Genomic DNA, 26,303 nt, shown 5'->3' on the forward strand with positions numbered 1-26,303 from the left:
CTTAGCTTTTGCCTATACAAGGATTAAAAATGATAGAATGGAACTTCTCTGAGGGCAGGCAGAACTAATCTTTTTTGCCTTTGTAATCCCAGCACCTAGCACTGTTCTTGGCACAAAGTAGTTGCTTAGTAAATGCCTCTGCTACCACCACCACCTCTGCAACCACATAGGAAAGATACAAAGCAAAGAAATATTGAAGATGCCAACCATCCTTTATGAGAACAGGAGCTCTGGCCAACTTGTTCTCTACCTGGTCCCACCTGGCAGCTCAACAGTTAAACTTCTCTAACTTCCTCCCAGGTTTTGTTTTTGTTCCTTGTCTCCCAGTAGGTGACCTCAAAAGGAATAACTTCCCACCTGGTACACCAAAGATTCAGGAACTTGCTGATATGGACTAAGAGGAAGAAAATTGCTCTAATTCTTGAACTTTATGACAGCTGGTAATTGTGATAAAAAAAAAATTAAAATCCTTTTAATGGTTGGGGCTCTTGTGTAGAGCTAAAAAGTAGTGGAGTTTAAAATCTCATTAGTACAGAGATGTGACAGAGCTGAGCAGAGGTTTGGCTGCCTTGCAATATCGGACATGTCCACTTCATTGAAATCACCAATTAATTACTGTGCTCTAGCTGTTCTTGACACGTCTCTGTTGAGCCAAAGGTTCTATTCTCAGATTCAATGAAAGCACAATCTGAAAATGGAAAGAGTCTGGATACAGCAGTCTGATTGTGCTGCCCCTGGATGATTTATACTCTTGGGATTATAAGGGGGCCACGGAGGGAGCTGGAGGATCTACATTTAGGGGCTGAGACATGGGTTTTTCGTAGCATGTTACTGTTCAGGTCAGGGAACTTTCCTGGGATTAAAAATCTATGATATCACTGTAAATGTAATGGACAGAAGAAATTGACGCAGCTCCAACTAGATTACAGTTTAAAAGACAAGGAAGGGCCCAAGGGACATCAAACAAAAGGAAACTCTAGCTGACCAGAGCTCAGGTAAAATTGAATTGGAAATGTTCCCTGCCTGATTAACATAACAAAAGTTCCAGTGTTTAAAAGGAAAAAAAGTCATTCTGTTTAAATGAAAAAGGAGGAAAAAAAATGGATCTTCCTACAAACATAGTTATCTTTAAAAATGAATGTTCCAAATAAGATCTGAAAATGGCGCTGTAAACAACGCTGTAGAAAATGAGCTTTTAAATTATCTCTTCTAAATCTATATTTATTTCTCTTTTATTTGGACATGAACTGACCACCTATTAAAAGTCCATATCCTTAAAATGCTATTATTTTCCTGTAATGAAAGACTATAGAGAAAAACTCAATATAATTTATTAATAATTTTTTTTAACTTTGAATAAAGAATTATCAAATATACTGGAGTTTTATTTCATAGAATACAGCCATTTTAAGAGATTATCATGATCATCATTATCATTTCATCAAAATCACTATTATTCACATAAATGTAACCCCCCCATCCCTTAATTCAACAGATTTTTTTTTTAAAGATTAAGGTAACTATACAAGTACCGACAGCAAAATACTTATTTAGTAAGTATTTACTAAATATATGCTACACGCAATATACCATGTTAGGTACATGGAAAATCATTAGGCCATTCTCTGTTAATTTGTTGTTGTTCAAATGTTAAAGCCATGTCCAACTCTCAGTGACCCCATTTACGGTTTTCTTGGCAGATACTGGAGTGATTTGCCATCTCCTTCTCCAGCTCACTTTACAGATGAGGAAACTGAAAACAAAAAGGGTTAAGTGACTTGCCCAGAGTCACACAGCTAGTAAGTGTCTGAGGCTGGATTTGAACTTGTCTTCCTGACTCAAGGTCCAATGCCCTATCCACTGCACCACCAACTGTACAATTACATTTAAAAGATTTTAAATCAGAAGAACCTATTTTTATGTCATTATTAAAGGAGAAGACAGACTGAACACAATCAGAACGTTGGATTTAACACAATTACCATACTCTTACATAAGGAAAGTTCCTATCTCTTAGGACACTTGTTAACTATATTCACCTGCCATGATATTTGATAATCAAGATGCTCCTCTCTGATCAACAGGAGTTGATTCTTCCACCAATACTAGACAGTGCAACGCAAGACTTCTACAGGAAAAAAAGGAAGTGTATTGGCTCATGTAATTGATCCCTACCTGATGGCTGGCCTACTTCATTCTCACCCTAAAGCTGTAAGTAGGAATCTTTTATCCAGATAAATGGGAGAAATGGATGGAGAACTTTGGAAGCAGTGATCCAGAACCAAAAAGGCAAGTTCATGGTACAATCTTATGGGATATAATCCTGTGAGGAGCGGGAGCAGATTTCCCCCAGACTCCAGAATCCTACCACATGCCTGAGTGGAATAAGGAGGGTAGTTCCCAGGACTTCATTCAGGGATTTAAAAGTCTTGTGTATCTGGTTGTATGAAAATCCAGGATATTTTAAAATACAAGCAAAACTCAAATTAGACATTTTGATATAGTAGAATAGTTCCGGCCCTGGAGTCAGGAAGACCTGAGTTCAAATATGACTTCAGATACTTACTAGCTGGGTAATCCTGGGCAAGTCACTTAAACTCTTATCTGCCTCAGCTTCCTCAATTGTAAAACAGAGGTAATGAAAGCAACTTCCTCACAGGATTGTTTTAAGGATCAAATAAGATCATATTTGTAAAGCACTTAGCATAGTGCCATGCAACAAGCTAAGTGTTATACAAATCCTTAGTTTCTTCTCACCTTTTAAGTAAAGTCTAGTTTCTCAGTATAGAGGAGGGATGGGACAGAGAAATAAGCAATTCTTGACAACATAAAACTAAAAAAAAACAAAACAAAACAGCACAGGTGTTCCCACTAGAGTAAAGAATTTCCTCTGTTCTCTGCCAAAGCATCCTTCCTTTTCTTAGGCAGTGCCACTGTGAAATTTGGTTGACCCTTCATTAATTATTAAGTTCAATTTATGAGAACATTCATTGCCTTTAGTATTCTGGGTTGCCTATGGAATTACTGTATTACTTTTTCTCCTTAACATCTTTTTCTTCTTTCATTAAAAAGCAACAAGGCAGAGTAGAAAGTGTTGGAGTAAGAAAGTTTAAATTAAGACAACCCTAACTTTTTAGTTCACATCATGAAAATGTCTCCAGATAACAAAAGTCAATGTTGGAAGGACTGGAGGAGGATAAGAGTTTTGATGAACTGTGAAATGATCCAATTTCAACTGAGCATTTTTTAAAAATAAACATGAGTAAATTTGCCATACATTTTGATTCAGAAATTCCCCTACTATGCATATTCCTTAAGGAAATCAGTCAGAAACAAAATCAATAGATAGAGCACAGGCCTAGAATCAGACAGATCTGGTTTCAAATTCGGTCTCAGATACTTACTAGCTGTTGATACCCTGGGCAAGTTCCTTAACCTCTGTTTGCCTCGGTTTCCTTATCTGTAAAAGGTGAACTCCCAGGGTTGTTGTGAGGATCAAATGAGCTAATGTTGGAATGCACTTAGCACAGTGCCTGGCACATGGTAAATGCTATATCAATGTTAGCTCCTTTTATTACTCTTAGTGTTGCTACTTCTAGCAGCACTCTTTCCAGTAGCAAAGAACTAGAAAGAAAGTGAGAGTCTAGCAATTAAAGATTGGCTAGGGGAAAAAAATTATAGTATATAAAAGTAATACTGTGCACTTTGCTGTTCGGTCATTTTCAGTTGTGTATGACTCTTTGTTACACTCTTTGGAGTTTTCTTGGCAGAGACACTGGAGTATTTTGCCTTTTCCTTCATCATGTTATTTTACGGAAGAGGACACTGAGGCCAACAGGGTCAAGTGTCTTGCCCAAGATCATTCAGTTACTAAGAGTCTGATGCCACATTTGAACTCTGGAAGATGACTCTTTCCATGTTCAGACTCAGTGCTCTATCTATGCACTGCCTACTAGCCCAATATTTTAAACTAAATAATGACAAATATGAGAAATTTGGAGAAACTTGGGAAGATTATTATAAATGGATGCAGAGTAAAGAAAAAAAATAATATGTATAATGTCTACAAAAATATCCAAAATAAAGGAAAAACCAATAAAAGTCCCAGAGAATTTATAGTAAAATATATCTTCTTCATTATGGGAATGGAGAAGGAGAGAGCCTATTAAGACAGAAAATTGTACATGTCTGATTTTGCTTAATTTTTTTTTTTAACCACAGGAAATTCTTCAGTCTGAAATAGACAAGGGTCTAAATGGTTATTACATAGATAAAAGGCCTCAATAAAGGAATCTTTTAAAACAAAACAAAACAAGCAAAAATAGAAAATGTTGGACCTGAAATGAGAAGGAAAGTCACTGAGGCCTTCTGTAGAGTCATATAAACAAACAAACTGGGGTATGATTTTGATAATATTACCTATATAATTATGTAGTCTGTAGTCTGACAGGAATTCCTTGAGTTTACTTTTGGCATCCAATTTGTTTTTTTAAAGAAGATTGTCTTATCTCTGAACTGAATTAAGGACATTATTAGAGAAAATTATACCTTAATTAATCAATTGGAGTTGTTTGAAATATCAAGTAGATAAAAGAGATGTAGTAAATATATTCAGTTTTAATTTTTCAAGTTCTGAACATATTAGACGTTAAGTAATTATTAGTATAAGGAAATCTTCATTTATTTGCTTTGAGGAAGGGAATTATTGATCTTAAATCCAGGAAAGAAAGTCTAGGGATAAATAAGGACTCTCAGAGGACCAAAATAGACCCAGCAGATTTACAGTAGATATTAAAATAATTGGTCACAGGCAACCTTTTTTTTTATAAAAGATGTGGAAGAGGGAGTATACAATGAAATCTTCATGTTCGCAAATGGCATTAGCATTTTCCAGGCAGTAAAAAGCAAAAAACTAATGGGAATGAAATACAGTAACATAAAGTGGGCCTACCTGAACAGGCAGGAAGAGTGGCTGACAAATCTCACTGTTATCAAGTGCAAAATAGTACACAGAGAAAAATGATCGAAATTATATTTATAGAATGATGGGCTCCAAGCTATCAGTTATGATTTATGAAAGAGACCTGGAAGTCGTTGCTGACTCTTCCCTGAAGACACTGGCCTACTGTGCTGCTGTTGCCAAAGAGGTCAACAAATTGGTGAGCATTATATTGAAGGAAGAAAAAAGAGAGAAACAGAAAACAGCTGTTGAGAAAAACATAATGCATTTGTGCCCGGAATGCTGAGCACAGTCTGAGTCCCTCCTCCTCAGGACAGATAATAAAGCAGGAGAAGGTTTAGAAACAGAGAAATGGACAAGGACATGGTGGCCGTGTTAGAATCATGGGTTCTCTTCAATCTGAAAGGGAAAGACTGAAGAGGGGACATGACTGCAGGCTAAAATTATAAATAATATACCATATGTGATCAACATGGATTTGTTTAATATGGCTAGTATTGTTACAATTAGAGCCTCCCCTTACAACCTGCTTCAACAGTAAATTTTCAACAACAAATGGTGATCTTATCCATTCTACTCAGCAGCTAATGGGCTTAAAGATTTCATTAAAGCTTTTTTTTTTAATCTATATTTTTAGCCTGTACCACCTCTTGGTGGAAGACAATTCCATGGATCTTACATGGGTTACTGAGGGAAATGTGTCTGAAATGGAGAAGGATAATGACAATGTGGTGCCTCTGTCAGAGATGATGGAGGACTGACTGGATAATATGAGCAACCCAAAAGAATTATTCTAGTGTTTTCATGACAACTTGATTGTAAAGCAATGGGGAGTCACTCTAGGTTCTTGAACAGGAGAGAAACATGATAAAAGAGAGTTTTAGAACAATTAATTTAGAGTAGTTATTTTAGTGGGATCATAAACCTTTGTCAAATTGGCAAGGTTCTACCTACCCCTCTCCTATTTTGTATGCATCCCACACAACTCCCAAGAGTGTGGTTAGCTCTGCCCCTCCTCCATTTTATTTCTCAAGATAAAAAGAAGTCCCAGGATAATTTACATAACCTGACCCAGAAGAGGAAGTTAAGAAAAAAAGAAAGCACACAAATGCCATTCTGAATTCTACAAAGAATTAAGTGGGAAATGCTGAGAGAGTGGGAGGCACCCAACCTAGGGGGGTAGGATTAATGAGTTCTATAAATTCATTACCTGCTATGTAAAGAGGAGGGCTACCATTGGTTTGTTTTAAACCTACTGCTTGAGCCAGTTTCAAAGGGAGACCTTTATTCTAACCCTGCCAGATATATTAGACAAATCCATGTTGATTACATATGTATTATTCACCCTTTTACAGTCTTCAATCATGTCCCCTCTTCAACTATTCTTTTAGACTAAAAAGAACCCATCATCCTAGTCTGTCCTCACATAGCCCCACCCTCACCACATCCTTGTCACCTTAACTGGGACAGAAAGGAAGAGTGGAGACTGTTGGTGAAGAAAGGGGAACAGAAAAGTTTCCACAGCCACCTAAGAAGGCATTTTGGGTAGAGGGTGGAACTGTGGGACCTGGGAAAAATGTGGCATTTGTGAGCCTCAGCTTGCCTGAAAACAAAACAAAAAAATCCTAGAAAATTTCAAATATCTCAGACTAATTTGGTTTTGGTTTTTCATTCTCAAAGTGTCATAACATAGATTACTTTCAAAGTAATGCCCTTATTGTTCAGCTATACAGGAGAGCAAACAGCTAGAAGTTTTGAAAACACAAAAAGGGGCGTGATGGTGAGTGACTCAGTTCATAGTGATGAGCATTTGTGGGAGAAAATCTAAACAGCAAATACATACACACACGCACACACACGTGTGTATGCATGTAACTGTGTGTTTGTGTGTATATATATACACACATATATATACACATACATATATACACACATATATATGCATATACTATACTCACTCTTTGATTTCTAATTCAGATTGAATGGCATACATTTTTTTTATATGTACATTTACTTTTAATTTTTAATAACCTGCATCTTCTCTCCTGGTCTGAATGCTAGAAAAGTACAGTTCCTTGCTTAAAACCCATTCCAAACCCAACGTCTAATTCACCTGTATTTGGGATTTACCCTTTTCAACTAAAAGGAAGATTTGGTATTTAAGGCTTATCTTTGGTGTGCAGAGTGATTGAATGCGTGACCATGAAAATCAATTTGAGAACATGACTCTCTTAGAGCTGGTCAATTACATTTATATTTAATGCCCCCTTTTTAATCAGAAGGAGGGAGGGAATGGGGTCCCCTGGTCCACATATGGCTGGTAGATTGGAGAACTCTTTCTAATCTTGGTTCTCCCAATGGTTGCTGCGCAGCTCAACTCAGCACAGGAAAAAAAAAAGAAAACCCTCTTGAACACATGGCACTTGTTTGTTAAAAGTGGTTGAAAAGAGGGACATGGCACTGGCTCATGAAACACAGGACCTGTGACAATTAATTAGTGTAATTTGAGGTTTCTAGGTGAAGGGATTTCAGTTTAGCACCTAATTATTTTGTTGTTGTGCAGTTGTTTTCAGTCGTGTCCAACTCTTCATGATTCATTTAGGGTTTTCTTGGCAAAGATACTGGAGTGATTTGTCATTTCCTTCTCCAGCTCCTTTTACAGATGAGGAAACTGAGGCAAACAGGGTCAAATGACTGCTAGCCAGGTTAGGGGAGCATGATTCTAGTAGTCATTCATAAAATTTTAGAGCTAGAAGCAATCATAAAAACATTTTACAAATAAAAATCCTGCAGCCCAATGTGACTTATTCAAGATACACATATATGAGTCACAGTCTTCTGTCCTCAGTAAAGAGTTACCTTTTGAGATTATGGATATTAGAGTTAGCAATAAATGCACACAATAGACAAGACAAGTCAACAAGCATTTATTAAATGCCTACTATGTGGCAGGGACTGTGTTAAATATTGGGGAAACAAAAAAAGCCATAAACAGTCTCTGGTCTCTAGGAGGTCACAGTCAAAGAAGGGAAAAGCATTTAGCAAATACATGTTTAATGGGCATTCTGTGGGAGGAATAGACCTGATCCAATCCATTGGTTTGCCAGGACAGAATTATTGTCTACAAAGAGCCAAGGGGTGGCCTGAAAGCTATAAGAAGTCCATCCCTCCTTAAATTCTATTTGGCCCCAGAGGATAGAAAGAAGAACAAGAATGAAAAGGTAAACTGAGGCAAATGTATGCCTAATGGGGGTAGGGAAAAGAGGAAACATGCTAATTGTCCAAAAATGTAATATAAGTTCTTAAGAGGTGATTTTTGTTCCTTACTGGAAGTCTTTAAGCAAAGGTTAGATGACCACTTATCCAGTATGTTCTAGTGGGGAGTTCTTTCAGGTATGGATCCTAATAGATGGCTTCTAAAAACACTCCCAACTATAAATTCTATACAGGGAGCTAAGTGGTGCAGTGGATAGAGTGCTGTGTCTGGAGTCAGGACAACTAATCTTCCTAAGTTAAAAAGTGGCCTCAGACACTTACTATAGCTGTGTGACCCTGGGCAAGTCACTTAACCGTGTTTACCTCAGTTTCCTCATCTGTAAAATGAGCTGGAGAAGGAAATGGCAAATGACTCCAGGATCTTTGTCAAGAAAACCTTAAATGGAATCATGAAGAGTCGGACATGACTGGAAAACAGCTGAACAGTGACAACAATAAATCCTATGAGTCTATAAATCTCTCAGGTGCCTGGGTCTATCTGATCTTTTCTATAAAATTTGTAACCAGCCATTTAGGCATCCTACACAAATGGTACAAAACACATCTGGAGCAAACAGCATGAAACCCTCCAAATTTATTTCAAATAAAGTAGAAGAATTGAGGAGGGAGAAGAGGGCAGAAAAAAAGCACAATTATCTAATAGTTTCTGAGATTAACTAATAATTCTTGATAATAGGGTGGTAAGCTTAAACTCTTCTGGCTGAGTAAGGACTTCAAGTAATTCATCCTTGATATTCCAGTGCCCCAGACAAAGTACCAGATGCCCCTCTCCTCTAGTTATAGGTCTCTTATAGGATTGTAGATTTTCTAACTTGCATAGTAGCAATTTGCATTTCTTTCACCCTCTTCTCACCCCTCCCCCCAAAACACATATAATGTGTTTGTATACATAATAAATATTTATACAGCTATATGTACATTAATATACTTATGATACAGAAATATTATACATATACAAATAATGTATAAGATGATAATCCCTTGGAGCCCAGGAACTGAGAACTTATTTTTTCATTCCTAGCAAGTAGTATAATATCTTAATGTAGTAGAAGCTTAAATATACCTTTGCTAAATCGTTATAATCATCATTTCTAAACCTGAATAATGCACGAAAATCTGTTAGTCATCCTCTTTTGCCATGGAAGAAAACAATTAGATGTGAACTACTAACAAGCAAATAACAAAGAAGTCTTTTCCTAAAAGACAAGTATAGTTCACTCAATGAACTGCTAATGCAAGTTTACATTTTCTTAGCTTCTTATAGGCATAGAGATATCCTACAGCATTAAGAAGTTAAGAGACTTACCCAAGGTCACACAGCTAATATGTGTCAGAGGAGAGACTCTAAGACTGGCCGTCTCTCCATCATGCTATGTGGTCTCTTAATTCTTTTTTTTTCTGCTTGTTTTTCTTTTTTATATATTCATATTTAAATATTTTGACATTCGTGATATCTTACTTCTTTAAATCACAACTCAAATTCTATATTCAAGAAGCCATGTTTAATCTCTATGTCTCTCACTCTCGGTAATGACATTGACCATTAACCTTTAGATCACAAAGAGCATTTTAACTGATATTTTAATAATACTGTGCACTTATCATACAATCTCAGCTATTACCTGGATGTATATATCTTATGTCCCTACTAGATTAAAAGCTTCTTAAGTATTAAATCTGGGCTACTAGGTAGCACAGAGGATCGAGTGCTGGAATCAGAAAGACTTTTCTTCCTAAGTTCAAATCTGGCCTCAAACAATTAATAGCTGTTTGACCCTGATTAGGCCACTCAACCCTGTCTGCCTCAGTTTCTCATCTGTAAAATGAGCTAGAGAAGGAAATGGCAAATATCTTTACCAAGAAAACCTCAAATAAGATCATGAAGAATTGGACAAAACTGAAAAACAACTTAACGACAACAAAGGATAAATCTAGATTTTTTTATCTTTCCAATGTTCTACACAGAATATTTACAGGGGCTATCAAAGGAACCCCCCAGTCTGTTGTACTGTGGCATTTACCAAAGAGTTAGGCATATGTGTTTTGACTCCATGGGGAAGTGAATATAAACTGGCTCCTTGCTAAAGAACATACAGGGCATCAACCAGGAGGTGATGGCCAAGTATGCCCTTTAGGGCATATATTCGTTTCCATGGAGTAAAAGGTACATACTCAACTCCATGGGAAGTACCCCAGACTAGCAAATCATTTTACTAAAAAGCAATTTATTGTTTATGTTATTAGGCCTACTTGCTGTGTGACTCTGGGCAAGTCACTTGACTCTGTTTGCCTTAATTCCCCATTTGTAAAATAAACTGGAGAAGAAAATGGCCAACCACTCCAGTATGTTTGCCAAGAAAATCCCAAATGGGGTCACAAAGAGTCAGACATGACTGAAAATGACTAAACTGACAGACATACATATGTAACCTATATATCCCCTTTATATTTTCTCATTTTGAGATTTAAAATATTCCAGATACATACAATGTCAACCAGCGCTCTTTCCCTGCATACTACAACATCTTGCTGTTAGTTTTCCCTCTTGTTTATTATTCATTTCAGAGCCCCTGGCCTTCATTTTGGAGTCCCTTCAATAAAATGAAAATTCAGCTATTTCCAAAAGACAGTGAAATGGTCAGTGGTATAGGATACGTGAAGGAGGTAAGTCTGAGAAGAAAGTAAAGGGAAGGGTTGATATAGATCCATACTCAGGAGCACTACAAGGTCTTTGCCCCAGGACATAGACACAGAGATAAATGCTTCTAATCTATGATGATCCAGAGACTTGAACTTTTCTAAGCCCTTTTCTGGCCCTTTTCTAAGGTCAGAGAAGTTACTACAACATTATTCCATTAAACCAAAAACCAAATATCATCTCTCTTATTTCTTGCTGAAAAGTTCAGGAAGTCTTGACAGCATAAATAAAAATCCAATCCCATTCCAAAAATATTATCTACTCAATGCTAAGCACTATGCTAGGTGCTAGAGAGAATAAGCAAAAAATGAAATGATTCCTATATTCAGTAACTTTATAGTTTATTGTGGGGAAATAACATATACCCAGGTAAGCAAATACAAAGTAATTTAAAGAGAGAGTTAATAAATAGGGAAAAGGGATCAGGAAAGATCTCATGTAAGAGGAGGCACCCAAAACGTATTTTCTACTAAAGCTCCTTCCTCTCTCTGGGTTATCCCTCTGAATAAATCAGTGGCAAAGAGTAATGTCCTTTTACTCAGAGAAAAATTACCGGTCACATTTCTAAAATAATGTTTCTAGTAGTACCAGAGATGGAGACTGTATTGTTATTGTTCTAAGTAGAGTTCATTAGAGATGAGATATTTTGTTTTTGGTAAACCAGACACTTTTAATGTAATGTCCTAAATTTTCTCAAGGATAGCAATGTTTTATTACTTTAAAAATTCATTTCATTGTAGGGTTTCATCTTGTCGGGTGCATAGCAGGCTCACTTTATGCATTTAAAATACAACTTGAGTTGTAGCTGATTTATCCAGCTTTTCATAAAATGAGGCAACCCTGTACCACATTCTATTGGGAAGTTGCAGGAGAGTATTCCTCTGTAGCTCATCTGAGCCATACAAGCACTTTTGCTGAAAAAACATACAGATGTATGTGAATGTTGAGGGTTGGGGGGTGAGTGGGAGAAGGGGTAAAATATATTGTATTGTTTCAACCACATCACGGCCTATCACTGCAGTAATTAATCCCATATTTTTGTAGTTGAAGTAACAATACTCATTTCAGGATGGAGTTAGAGTAAGGAGAGCCTATCTATATCTGTAAATGAATGCTATCACTATTTTGGGAAATGAAAGTTTAAGCTCTGTAAAACATACAATCCCATGGAGATCTCAGCAGAGGAACTTGTACGTGCAGGTGTTCACTGTGATAAGGTACGTTACCATTTATCTGTGTACATGCAGACAAATATTAACATAGTCATGAATTAAGCTTTTAATCCCTTTTATTATAAATTGAATATCTTTATTTTAACAAACATCAACAATGCACATTATTGTCCTCCACACTATTCATTCCTATTCCCCACAGTGTACCATTACATGATACGCCATAATACATGTGTTAATATAATGGCAAGCATCTGCTTGAGTATTCCATAGTATATTTAATTCTTTTTTCTCCCTCAAAACAAAGAGCCCATTTTACAAAGGCACTTTTTTATATAGGAAAGGGTACTATGGCTGGGTTTCATGCCAGAGAAGTACAGGAACATGCTACATGTGCATTCCTCATCTTTTAAGAACGAAGATTTTATTCATTTGAAACATTGAAGGAAACCCAGACTATACAGTAGGATCATAAAGGCAAAAATCAAGTGGCCAGGGTCCATTTAGAGAGACAGATGCCCGGCTCCAGCATCAGCAATGGAGTTTTCTGACTTTGAACAGATATCCACAGAAGTCCTACCATAAGACATGCTACACAGACAAAAGTAGAGTGTGGAAAGAAGAAAAAAAAATGGAAGAGAACATTGTGGAGTACAAGAACAGTTACAAAGCTTAAGAGGTAAAGGAGAATTTAGAGAAAATCTAGTTCAATCTTCTCATTTTATAAGTGGGGAAACTGAGAACTAAAATGGTGAAGTAACTTCCTTAAGGTCACACATTTGGCTGACCTCACAAGAACTAGAACTGAGAGATCCTCATGCTCAGTCTGTTTGTGTTACTAAACTATCTGCCTCGTAACTCATTTTTAGTCTTTTTCTTATTTAAGCTTATATGACAGGTTTATGAGAAATATGTAGTTCTTCTTTCAACATACCAACACACAAAAATTATGGAGAAATTTAAGCAGGAGGGAGTAGTATATTATTTTGTCTCAGTACATTATAGCTGCCAATCACTTCCCACAACAGCTGAAAATAACAATAATAACATAAGGCTAGTAGGTGACCTAATAAATAGGACAGATGGTTTAAAGAAACTGCACAGTACACACAAATGGAAACATTGAATGCCAAAAGGGAGGTACTCACTACAAAAGATTGTATGCAGGATTTGTAGGGTAAGCTGTTTAGCAACAGTAGGGAAGTAGATGGTAAACTGAAACATAAGTCTCTCAGTCAGATCACTGGTTTGGACCTATATTCCTGTATTGAGCTTTGGTTTACATATATATATATATATATATACACACATATATATATATATATATATATATATATATATACACATATAAATTTATATAGATAGAGAGATCTACACACACACACGCATATATGTATATATACATATATGTAGTATAAGATATGTGTGTATGCATGTATGTATGTATGTACATATGTATGTGTAGTATAAGCTCTAATGCCTACAAATCAAGAGCCAACCAGACCTCAAACATAAAAGGCATGAGCTCTACCACTGAGTCCATTCCATATTACAGGAATTTATAGCTATTCAAAGGGATTTGGGGCAGGTAAGTGGCACAGAGGATACAGTACCTGCCCTGGAGTCAAAAAAAACTCATCTTTGTGAGTTCAAATCTGACCTCAGACACTCACTAGCTGTATGACCCTGAGTAAGTCACTTAACTCTGTTTGCCTCAGTTCCTCATCTACAAAATTAGCTAGAGAAGGTCATGGCAAACCACTCCAGTATCTTTTCCAAGGAAACCCTAACTGGAGCCAAGAAGGGTCAGCCATGACTAAACAAATGTACAAATGATGCACATGTCATCAACAGGATAGCAAAGAAAGTAGAAACAAACAGCCATAGTCTCTACCCCTAGTTCAAGTGTTTAGACTAATTGCTTGAAGATTTGGGATTATGCAAAGTAAGGTAAAAGTAGAAGAAAAACAATGAACAACTAAATAAAACACTGCAGAACAGCTGTTCTTAGGCATTTCTGCCATTATAAGTATTATATTCACTATATCTTCCTCTCCCATTAAAATGTTATTTCTATAATTAATATTATTAAACCAATCTTTTCACGGTTTCTATGCAAAATTGAAAGACTACTATATTACCTGGAGATACAGCCACAACCATCAAAAAGTAATGCTGAAAATATACTCTGATGGTAGATGTAGCTATGCAGGAAGAAATGAAGGTGGCTTGTAGCTTCTGGTTTGTTTTAAAAGCTGTATATCTAGTTTTAACAATTCAGAGTAATCTTCATTATCCCCAAAAAGCCTTCGGATTGTTTTACTCCTTCAAATGCTACCTATTTAAATAATTTTTCTAGCTTTACATATGGCATCTACATTATTAGCTCCAAAAAGTGTTTGGATGAAGTCTCAAATGCAATCCTCAAGGCACCGCAATTTACAGAAAGGCTAACATTGTCATAACAACTTCTTTATCCTACAACACATCAGTGCTCATGGAATATCATGCGGGAAAACAAATCCCATGAAAGCAAACACAGCCACAGGCAACGTAAATGGAGAACACTGAGCCATTTTTTAAACAGAATCCTTCCGAGACTGATTTTCTGACTTTCCACGGTGTGTAAATCAGTAAGTAAATCTTTTCTTATTAATCAAAGGAATATAAAAACTAGGTAGTTGCATAATAATTATTTCTATGAGTCTAACTTGGAAGTCATAAGTTGTAAATCAGTTCAGACCCCATGGCATCTACAAATTGAGTCTCCAGCAAGAGATTTTTGACAAAGCCTTAAGAGGCCTCATCTATCAATATTTAAATAACTCCTATTATGGGCAAAACAGTATCACATGTATTACAAGGGAAAACCAAGAAATGGCATAGTCCCTGCCCTCTGGAAGCTTCTGATCTAGCTAGTAAAAGGATATAATGCCCCTAGTATTTTACATTTGAGTTTTACAAGAAAATATTTATTTCTTCTTAGGCACCCTGCTTGAAGTTAGGAAATCCTTCCACCAAGAGAACACTGGTGCCTAGGTTATGGTGTTGGTTAATCTAAATAGTCAAGTTTTAGTCATAGGAATCGCTGAGAAGGAAATCCACATTTTTTTCCCACTTGCCTTGAAAATAGAAATAAAAATAGAATTCTTTTAAAAATAGTGCTTTGTAGTGTTTTTTGTTCAAATGCCTTAACAAAACTACTATACAGTGATATTTTTATTCAAAAAAAATGGGTACAATTAAGTACCTATTTCATTAATCCTTAACTCTTATCATTGTTTGATTTAATAATGCTTTTATTTCCATGCTTGAGTTTCAGGATATTTTTAATCTATCCTAGATTTTTTAGCTTGGAACCAGAGCCCTTCTGGACAGGAGCTTGTCAAATGCCTGTTGAATTGAATTGAATTATATTCAGCAACGAGAAGGTAGCTATCAAAAGCTATTCTAGAAGCTTGTGGTCAGTTTTATGGCTATTTGATGTTTACTGCAGCTACATAGTTACTTCAGCTTGAAGCATTAATTGTATAGTTACAAGTGCCAAAGTAATTCTTTAAAAATTCTCTAAGAACCATTTTTTGCCCACTTTCAGGGGCAGAAGTGAGAAGAAAATTTTTAAAAAGTTGGGTAATGTAAAACACAATATTCTTGTTCATATTCAATCAATAGCAATCTAGGCTTATAGATCACAGTAGAGATCTATAGCTGTAGGTTTTACATCCATAGATCTACATATCACTATATCTATAAATGTATATATCTATAAATCTATAGCTATAAAATCAGAAGATTTATGAGTTGCTTGACTTTGATGCCAAACTTTCCCCTCTCTCTTTTGAATAATTATATTAATAGAGAAGTGACCTAAATTATATTAAGAGAAGTAAAACAAGTATAGTTGTTTTCTTAACAAGAAGAACCTTTACCCTTATACAAGAGCTAAAGTTATAAAAACTACACACCAGAAGGTCTTTTTCTTTTTCTTTAATTTATTTAGTTTTAGTTTTCAACATTCACTTCCACAAGATAGTGTTCCAAATTTTCTCCTCATCTCTCCCCTCTACCCACCCCACGATGGTGTGCATTCTGATTACCCCTTTCCCCAATTTGCCCTCTCTTCTATCACACTCCTCTCTTATCCCCTTCCCGTCTATTTTGCTATAGGGTAAAATAGCTTTCTGTACCACATTGCCTATATGTCTTATTTCCTAGTTGTATACAAAAACAGTTTTTAACATTTGTTTTTAAAACTTTGAGTTCCAACTTCTTCCCCTTCCTCCCTCCCCATCCATCCCCACTGAGAAGGCAAGCAATTCAGTGTAGGTTATACATGTGTAGTGATGCAAAACACTTCCATAACAGCCATGTGCAAAAGACTAACTATAATTTCCTTCATCCTATCCTGTGCCCCATTTATTCTATTCTCTCTTTTGGCCCTGTCCCTCCTCATTAGTGTTTACTTCTAATTATCCCCTCCTTCCACCCCATCCCTTCCTCCCTACTTTCCTGTAGGGTAATATAAATTTTCATAAGAAATTGAGTGTGCATGTTATTCCCTCCTTAAGCCAAATCCACTGAGAGTGAAATTCACTATTTCCCTCTTACCTCCCCCTCCCCCGTTCCTCTCCATTGAAAAAGTTTTTTCTTGCCTCTTTTATGTGAGAGGTAATTTACCCCATTCTATTTCTCCCCTTCTCCTTTTCCCAATATATTCCTCACACTCCTTATTTTATTTTTTTAGATACCATCCCTTCATATTCAACTCACTCTGTGCCCTCAGTCTATACACACACACACACACACACACACACACACACACACACACACACACACAATCCCTCCAACTACTCTAAGACTGAGAAAAGTCTCAAGAATTACAAATATCATCTTTCCACGTAAGAGGGTAAAAGGTTCAACTTTAATAAGTCCCTTATGATTTCATTTCCTTAAACCTTTCCTCCCTTCTATCACTGTCCCCCCATCCCCTTCCCTTCTATTTTCTTATAGGGCAAGATAGATTTCTATATTCTATTGTCTATATTTACTTCCTAGTTGCATATAAAAAAAATTTTAACATTCATTTTTAAAACTGTGAGTTCCACATTCTCTTCCTTTCCTCCTTCCCCCCTCCCCACCCACACTCATTGAGAAGGCAAGCAGTTCAATAAAGGTCATACATGTGTAGCCATGCGAAACACTTTCATAACAGTCATTCTGTGAGAGACTAACTATATTTCCCTCTATTCTGTCCCACCCTCCATTTATTCTGTTCTCTCCTTAGACTTGTCCTTCTACCAAAGGGTTTGCTTCTGATTAGTCCTTCCCCTAGTCTGCTATCCCTTCTATTATGGCCCAGCTCCCACACATCCCCTTCCCCCCTGCTTTCCTGTAGAGTAAGATAAACTTCCATATACAATTGAGTGTGTATGTTATTCCTTCCTGAAGCCAAAACCAGTGAAAGGAAGGTTCGCTTATTCCCTTTCACCTTCCTCTTCTTCCTCTCCATTGTAAAAGTTCTTTCTTGTCTCTTTTATGTGAGATGATCTATTACTTTCAACCTCTCCCTTTCTCTTTCTCCTAGTACATTTCTCTCAACACTTAATTTTCTTTTTTAGATATCATCCCTTCATATGCAGCTCATCCTATACCCTCTCTCTCTCTCTTTCTGTATATATGTGTGTGTATGTGTGTATATATATATCAGTTCATACATACACACATACACATATACATATATAAATACCCATATATAAATACATATATACACATATACATACACACAGATATATATATTCCCTCCAACTACTTTAATACTGAGAAAGGTCTCATGAGTTACAAATATCATCTTTCCATGTAGGAATGCAAACAGTTCAACTTTAATAGGTCCCTTCTGGTTTCTCTTGTTTATTTTTTTATGTTTTTCCTTGATTCTTGTATTTGAAAATCAAATTTTCTATTCAGCTGTGGTCTTCTCTTCAAGAATGCTTGAAAGTTCTTTATTTCATTGAATGACGATTTTTCCCCCTGAAGTATTGTACTCAGTTTTGCTTGGTAGGTGATTTTTGGTTTTAATCCTAGCTTCTTTGGCCTCTAGAATATTATATTCCAAGCCCTGTGATTCCTTAATGTAGAAGCTACTAGATCTTTTGTTATCATGATTGTATTTCCACAATACTTGAATTGTTTCTTTCTGCCTACTTACAATATTTTCTCCTTGACCTGGAAGCTCTGGAATTTGGCTACAATATTCCTAGGAGTTTTCATTTTGGGATCTCTTGCAGGAAGTGATCAGTGGATTCTTTCAATATCTATTTTACCCGCTGGTTTTAGCACATCAGGAAAGTTTTCCTTGACAATTTCTTGAAAAATGATGTCTGGGATCTTTTTTTAATCATGGCTTTCAGGTAGTCCAATAATTTTTAAATTTTCTCTCTTGGATCTATTTTCCAGGTCACTTGTTTTTACAGTGAGATATTTTACATTGTCTTCTATTTTTTCATTCTTTTGGTTTTGTTTTATAATTTCTTCATTTTTCATAAAGTCATTAGCTTCCATCTGCTCCTTTGTAATCTTTAAGGAATTATTTTCTTCAGTAAGCTTTTGGACCTCATTTTCCATTTGGCCAGTTCAATTTTTTAAGGCATTCTTCTCCTCATTAGTTTTTTGGATCTCTTTTGCCATTTGGGTTAGTCTATTTTTTAAGGTGTTATTTTCTTCAGCATTTTTTGGGTCCCCTTTAGCATGCGGTTGACTCATTTTTAATGATTTTCTTGCATCACTCTAATTCTCTTCCCAGTTTTTCCTCTATGTCTCTCACTTGATTTTCAAAATCTTTTTTGAGCTCTTCCATGACTTGAGACCAATTTATATTTTTCTTGGTGGCTTTGGATGTAGGAGCTTTGACTTTGTTGTGTCCTTTGGTTGTATGTTTTGATCTTCCTTATCACCAAAGTAAGATTCTATAGTCTGATTTTTTTTTCCTGTTTTTGCACACTTTCCCATTCAATTACATAACTTTTGAGATCTTTATCAAGGTAGTTCTCTGCTTCCAGTGGGTATGGGAAGCTGTACTGTCAGCTGCTCAATCCCCCCACAATCTGTGGGTTTACAGCTCTAGAAACAGTTGCTGCTTTTGCCCCTGCTACTGCTGTGGTTGCTACAGGTTCCTCCACCTCCTCTGCCCCCTCTGCTACCCTGGACCTGGGGCCAGACCACTCTACTCTCTCACACAGATCTGACAGGTATTTTCCATTGACCTTCCAAGTTGTCCTTGGCATTCTGGGGTTAAGAAACCTGTAAACTGCCAACCTGCCAGTGATTCAGGCCTGCCCAGGTCATTTCTATGCCTGCACTGTGCTTTGCTCCCAGCCTGGTGTGATAGATGCTTCCTGTCAACTTTTCAGGCTGTCTTAGGCTAGAGATTTGCTTCACTCCATCATTCTGTGGGTTCTGCAGCTCCAGACTTTGTTTAGAGTCATTTTTTTATAGGTATTTGGCTGGGTTTGGGACTAGAGCTCTAGTAAATCCCTGCTTTTACCCCACCATCTTGGCCCAGAAAGTCTTTTTTCAAAGGACTGATGTCATTTACAGAAGGAAGTATAAAAATTAACAAGATTCTTAAAAATAAAACTCTAAAGTGGGTTCTATGAAAAGGATACACATGAAATTCTACCACTGCCCTCTATTTAATTATTCTGAATTCATTATTCTTCAGCTAAAATTCTTCCCAACAGACAACATTGTTTACCATCCACTTCAAGTATGACTTTCTCCTTTCAACCTGTATGGCTTCCTACATACCACTTCTCTGTCCCAGAATATCATCTCTTTTTCTGTCTACCCATTAGTTACATCCCTTCCCTTTTATCATTATGCATAAAACTTTTTCCATGAGAACTTCCCCTAAGCACATGTGAATTTTTGAGAGAACTATAATAGTTTGTATTATATTTCACCTCTTTGTCCTTTTATATAGTATTCATTTGCCACTTATTCCACTGCCTTCTATAACAATTCTAAATTTTTGTCACCTTGTTACCTGTTATTGTACCTGGTTCTCTTGCTCAGCATAAAGCACACTATGTTCTCTCAAAACATCTACCACTTCAATATGCCTGGTATCAAATATATTTAGTACTTAATATAACAGCATGTGATTGGGTGTATTGGGTCAATTGAAACTAATGGTGACTGAATGATGATTTCAGTTGAGTGGTCTCCCAATGCATCCTAGGCCATCTCTAGTCATCCTGATAAATATCTAGCCACTAGATCCAGATGCTTCTAGAGAAGAAAGTGAGACAGGTGACCTTGCACAATCCTCCCTCACTCAAATCCAAGTCAACTGCAAGTCATGTCATCATTTCCCTAATGTCATTCTCCTCTTCACAAAAAAAAAGGACAAACACAACAACAAAATTCTAAAATAAGGATTTGAATGAATGAGGTTATCATTTGAAACATTATTTTTTGACCTATAGAATTATTTTTGCAGAATTCTAAGCCACCTCACTAATAAAGGGAAATGCAGTACACAGAAAATCCAAAACCATGGGTAATTCAACATTCATTTACATGTGAAACCTGAAAACATTGAATGACTTGGAGGAAATGTAGATTAATAGAAAGGAAAAGAGTTAATATTTAAAATTATGTCCAACTCAACTAATTTGTATTCATTGACTACATGCAAGCTGGCAGTGAGTTTTGCATTCAGAAGAATGTTGGGTGGCAGTGTGAAGGCAGTTTGGACTCAAATTTTTTTTTTCCATAAATAATTCATAATCTGAATAGTGTTCATACAGATCATTGAAAATTTACTTTATTTGCAAGAACCAAGGTAAGTCAGACATTTATAAAGTCAAGCACATTACAATCAACTGTATTTTTGACCATATTATTAAATTATAGGGCAACATATATTTTCAAAAGGAAATTGTCATGCGAAATGACAATTACCCGTTTAGCAAAAGAATCTCTCTGTCCTTACATGGGCTTCTAACCATATTTTTGTTTGACAATAGGCAATTTACGCACACTACACACACACAGTTTAAGAATCATCAACTTCAGATTAAGTTTCTTATGATAATTATAATATCTGACAAATGTAATTCACCTTAAAGCTGGTAAAGTTTTGACATGTGTTATCATATTTGAGATTCACAACCCTCAGATTTGAGTACTATCCTCACCCTTTTACAGATTAGGAACCCTTAAGAGAAGTGAAGTGATTTATCATATCCAAACAGCTAACAACTGTCAGAAGTCACATTTGAACTTAGGCCTCATTGACTCCAAGTACAATACTCTGCTGCTTTAGGCTGCCTCCAATGTAGCAAATTGCTAAATCTGCCTTTAACTAGACACTGTAAATGACAGTATGATTCTTCCCTAATTCATTCAGATTTTGTGTTCATCTGCGCTCATCCAATAAATACTAAGTAAGTATCCACTATTAAGGCACTCTACCAGGCAATAGGGGTGTAATGGTGGGAAGAGTGGGGAGGGAGTAACTACCCTCAATGAATTCCATTTTTGTAGTTTTAGGGATAAAAATAATGGCGTCCAGCATAACAGCTATATCACATTCCTCATTACATATACTGAGATTAAAGCTCAAGAAAGATTATGCTTCCATGAAACAACCACTCCATAAAATAAAGTCTAGGTGTGAGACATCTAGCTATGGCAAGGCTTCTATAGTAGAGTGGAAAGAATTATGAATTTGGAATATGGAGATAAGTTCTAATATGCTCTTCCACCTAAGGACCTTGGCCTCTCTCTGACTAGATAGGCATAGCTTCCCTAAGTTAAAAGAAAAATCTCTATCATGTAAAGCCCTTGAAGATTTTATTTCATCCTACCCTTTCAACCTTCTTAAACATCATTCTTCTTCATACACTCTGTTCCAATCACACCAGACTACCTAGCATTCCTCATAGGCAACCTTCAAGGTCCAATCTATGTGCTTTGACACGGGCTTTTTCCTCATGCCTTGAATGTACCACTTTTTCACCTCTACCTTAGAATCTCTAGCTTCCTTCAAAGTTTAGCTCACACACCAATTCCTACATTAGTTCTTTCCTGATCTCTCTTCTCCCCTGACTGGCTAATTGGTGGTACTACCTCCCAGTCCTCTCCCCCAAACCCATCCCCATCAAATTATTATATATCTATCCATCTACCAATTTGTGTGATATGACTTAAAGAACAAACCTCTCCCTCACAAGATCCCCAAAGACACACATTCCACCTAAAAATATCTCCTCCACATTGAGTTTCTGCCATATTGATTCATTTGGATTAGTAAACAATTACCTCAATTGAGTGGAAGGGGTGGTACAAGTCAATATCTAGCTGAGGCATACTAACGGTATGGCCACTGCAATTATTTGGGGAGAAGTATTTTGGAGTATGTCACTTTGAAGAAGAGTAGAACAGGTCGAAGCTCTATAGCAGGATCTTTGGTTAGCCAAAGGAGAATTTGAGGACACTGCTTCTGAAGGGAGAGAAGGGCACTAGAGGCACATAAAAAGAAAGGAGAAGGTTAATAACTTGCTGAAATCTACACAACTAGCAAGTCACAGAATCATAGAAATTGTTCCTGGCATTTATGTTTTACTCATGGAATTTCTGCTTCTTAAATAGTATCAGATTTAGAGTTGGGGGTGGGGGTGGGGGAGTATCATTAGCATCCATCTAGTCTAATCTCTTCATTTTACAGATAAAGAAACTATTGCTGAGAGAAGTCAAGTGACCTGATGAGGGATCACACAGGTAACTTCATGTCAAAAGGCAAGATCTGAATCAGGGTCTTCCTGACTCCAAGACTACCACTTCAACCCCTCTACAATGTTGGCTCTAAAATAGGACAAGTACAAGTTGAGGACAAGGAAATTTTGAGATAATGTCAAAGGAGCTCATGCTCGTATTGGACTAGAACAGCTATGAGATCCCTTCCAATTCTGAAAAGCTATGGGATTTGATCTACTTCACATTTTGCCTCAATCTAATCCTGTCCTACTTGTCCTCCAGAGGTCATGGGAAATTGCTCTTTAGGTCCTGGTGAAGAGAGGAGTTCCTTTCTCTCCCTACCGTGACCACAACTTTCAATTTCATCCCTTGCCAGAGGAACATACTGTTTCTGTGTTGAAATCAAGGACAACCAAGAGGGAAACTTCTAGTGATGCATCCAAGAAAAGCTGTACATAGCAAACAATAAAGCATACCATCATAAGTTTAGCTAAAGATACATACAACTTACTGGGAACTATCTTCAACCCTCCAAAGTAATACATAAACATTAACACTACCATAAATTCAGAAATCCATAAAGATCATATAATGTGCACAGCACTATGCAGAATGAAGAAATTAAATCAATCAAGTATTGATTAAGTGCCTATTAAAGATAATAGAGATAAAATAAAAATGGAACAATCTCTATTCTCAAGGAGCTTATATTCTAACAGGAATGCAACATATGCACCTATATGGATAGATGTGCATCTATAAGTATGTTTAGAATAAATATATAATGAATATGATCTAGTTAGAAAGAGTATTAATAATAAGTGATCAGGAAATACATCCTAAGAAAGTAGTGCTTAGATTGTGTCTTGAAGAAAATGAGGGATTCTATGAGGTCGAAGTGAGAAGGGATTGCACTATAGGCATGAGGAACAGTGAATTCAAAGGTACAAAAGCGCAAGGCGGAGTGTTATGTACAAGGAACACAGAAAAGAACAGTTTAAATGGCCTGTAGGCAGCTGGAAGAGGAGGTATATAAAATGAGGTTCAAAGTTGTCCCTGCCCTCAAGAAAGATATAATCTAGAGGGAAAGAGAAGACTTTTAGGAAAGAAACAATTAGCTAGTTATGAGCAAATGTAAGAAAAAAGACAGAAAAAAATAACTCAGTTGAAGAACAGGGAGTGATAAAGAATGATGTTTAAACAATACCAAGAGAATGAATTAATTTTGGACTTCAAATGAAAGAATGAAGAGTTCAGAAAGGATATAAAAGTGAATTATAATGGTTTCCTGAAAGAATACAAGTGTCACAGAATGAAAATGATTTTTGTGAAAGATTATCCTAGCAGCAAAGTGAAGGATGGGCTAGAATGGAGAGAAATATGGAGGAGAAAAGGGAAGAAGGCAGGTTAAAATGGCAATCTATGCATGAGATGATATGGGTTTGGAAAGGGGTAATGATTCTGGAAATGGAAAGGGTGGGGCAAGTCCTAGAGGCATTACAGAGAAAATTTTAACAAGACTTATGGAATATGGGGAACACTGGGGTATGAGAAAAAAACATTATTCTAAAGCTGGAATATCAAGCAGATGGTAGAGATATTGATAGTCATGATGGAATTGGTAGCAAGGGTTTGATAAGACAAAGGAAAAAGAGGTCAATTTTTAATATGCTGCATGTGAAACATTTGTAGGTTGCAAGAGGTTCCTTTCTGTGTTGCAATAAGGAATCCCAATGAAGGTTCATTAATAAGTCATAGGACCTTAGAAAAATCACACAATCACAGAATCTTAAAGTTGGAAGAGACCTGAGGGGTCACCTAGTCTAACACATACCCAAAGCAGAAAGGTACAATGCACTACCTAGCTGCATTTTATAACTCAAACAATATGCTTTTTTTCATCCAGTTTGTTTACCCAAGGTAGATATCTAACTCAACCTCTTTTAAGAAATAATAGATTTCAATTCCAAAGGACTCATGATGAAAAATGTAATATACTTCCAAAGAAAGAACTATGAAGTCTGAATGCAGAGAAAAGCAGACTATTTTCTTTTTTTGTTTTGGGTTTTTCCTTTTTTTTTCTTTCTCATAGTTTCTCCTATTCATTAAAATTCTTTCATAAAACATGACTAATGTGAAAATATGTTTAACAGGAATGTATATGTAAAGCCTATGTCAGATTGCTGACCATCTGGCAGGGGCATGGAATTTAAAACTTATGAAAGTAAATATTGAAAACTAAAAATAAATAAATTAACTTAAAAAAAGAAATTACAGATTTCACTGAAGAAGTTTTATAGTGTTCCAAGGACTCATTATACTCAATAATATAATGCCATCTCTGCCTATGAATATTGGAAGAGCATCATTAAGAAATTATTTTTTCTGTCTAGACTCTTTGTAACATATTCACCATGATGCTGGTAAAAATTTTAGGTAAGCATAAACTCTTCCTATTTTATGACTGACCTAATAATTTTTAAGTCATTGAATATCATTATTTCTGTGGTTGTATGTGGTAGAGAATCTTGTACGGGTTTAATGCATCCACTAAATAAACCTAATTAAAAGAATCATTAAATTTACTCCTGAGTCATTTTTTAAAAGTAACTGAAAAATAAGATATGGCAGAATTTTATATTCTTTGCACCTTGGTTGATGTGACATAATGTTGAATTCTATCTGTGAAAAATGACCTGTTCTCTTCTCATGTTTTCATCAAGGATTCAGTTGATATTTGCATAGACCATTTTCAAAGATATTATATAGATGTTGAAAAAGCAAGTATATGGTTAATGATTGCTAATATACTTTTAGTTGTCTAATTTTTTTGTTAAAAAAAATTCCATCTGCTATCATTCATACTGAGGAAAGGAGAATTTTCTCCTCTCTAGACATTTTGAAAATTTTTCCCAAGTGCCTTTAAAACTGTATTGCTTTCAAAATGCTGGGCATATGGCAGGTACATATTGAATGGATAAGGCATATCAGATAATATTTTATAACTAGTAAAATCCTGAGAAGCAGAAGAATATAGCAAAGGAGTTTTAAAATAGAGAGTCCATGGATTGCTAAAAGATCCATGGATATATTTGATAGGATCTAAAAACTTGAATGCAGAAAACTACATCTTTATTTTCACTAAGTTCTAACTGAAATTGAGTGTTTCCTTCAGTGTTGAACATAAGGAACAAAGGTGGTTCTGCAAAGAGGTACAAGACTTCACCAGGCTTCCAAAGAAGTCCGTGACACACAACATTTGAGAACCCCTGGCCGAGTGGAGAAGCACCAGACTTCACAATTCAGAAGACCTGGGTGTGTATCCCAGCTCCACTTACTTCTTACTCATATGACAGTAGGCAAGTCACAGTCTACTTCCCATCTGTAAAATGAGGGTATTTATTTCATCTATCTCACAGTGTAGTTATGAGTGAACCAT

Source organism: Notamacropus eugenii, chromosome 6 (genome assembly GCF_028372415.1).
Source record: "Notamacropus eugenii isolate mMacEug1 chromosome 6, mMacEug1.pri_v2, whole genome shotgun sequence".
Classification (NCBI taxonomy): Eukaryota; Metazoa; Chordata; class Mammalia; order Diprotodontia; family Macropodidae; genus Notamacropus; species Notamacropus eugenii.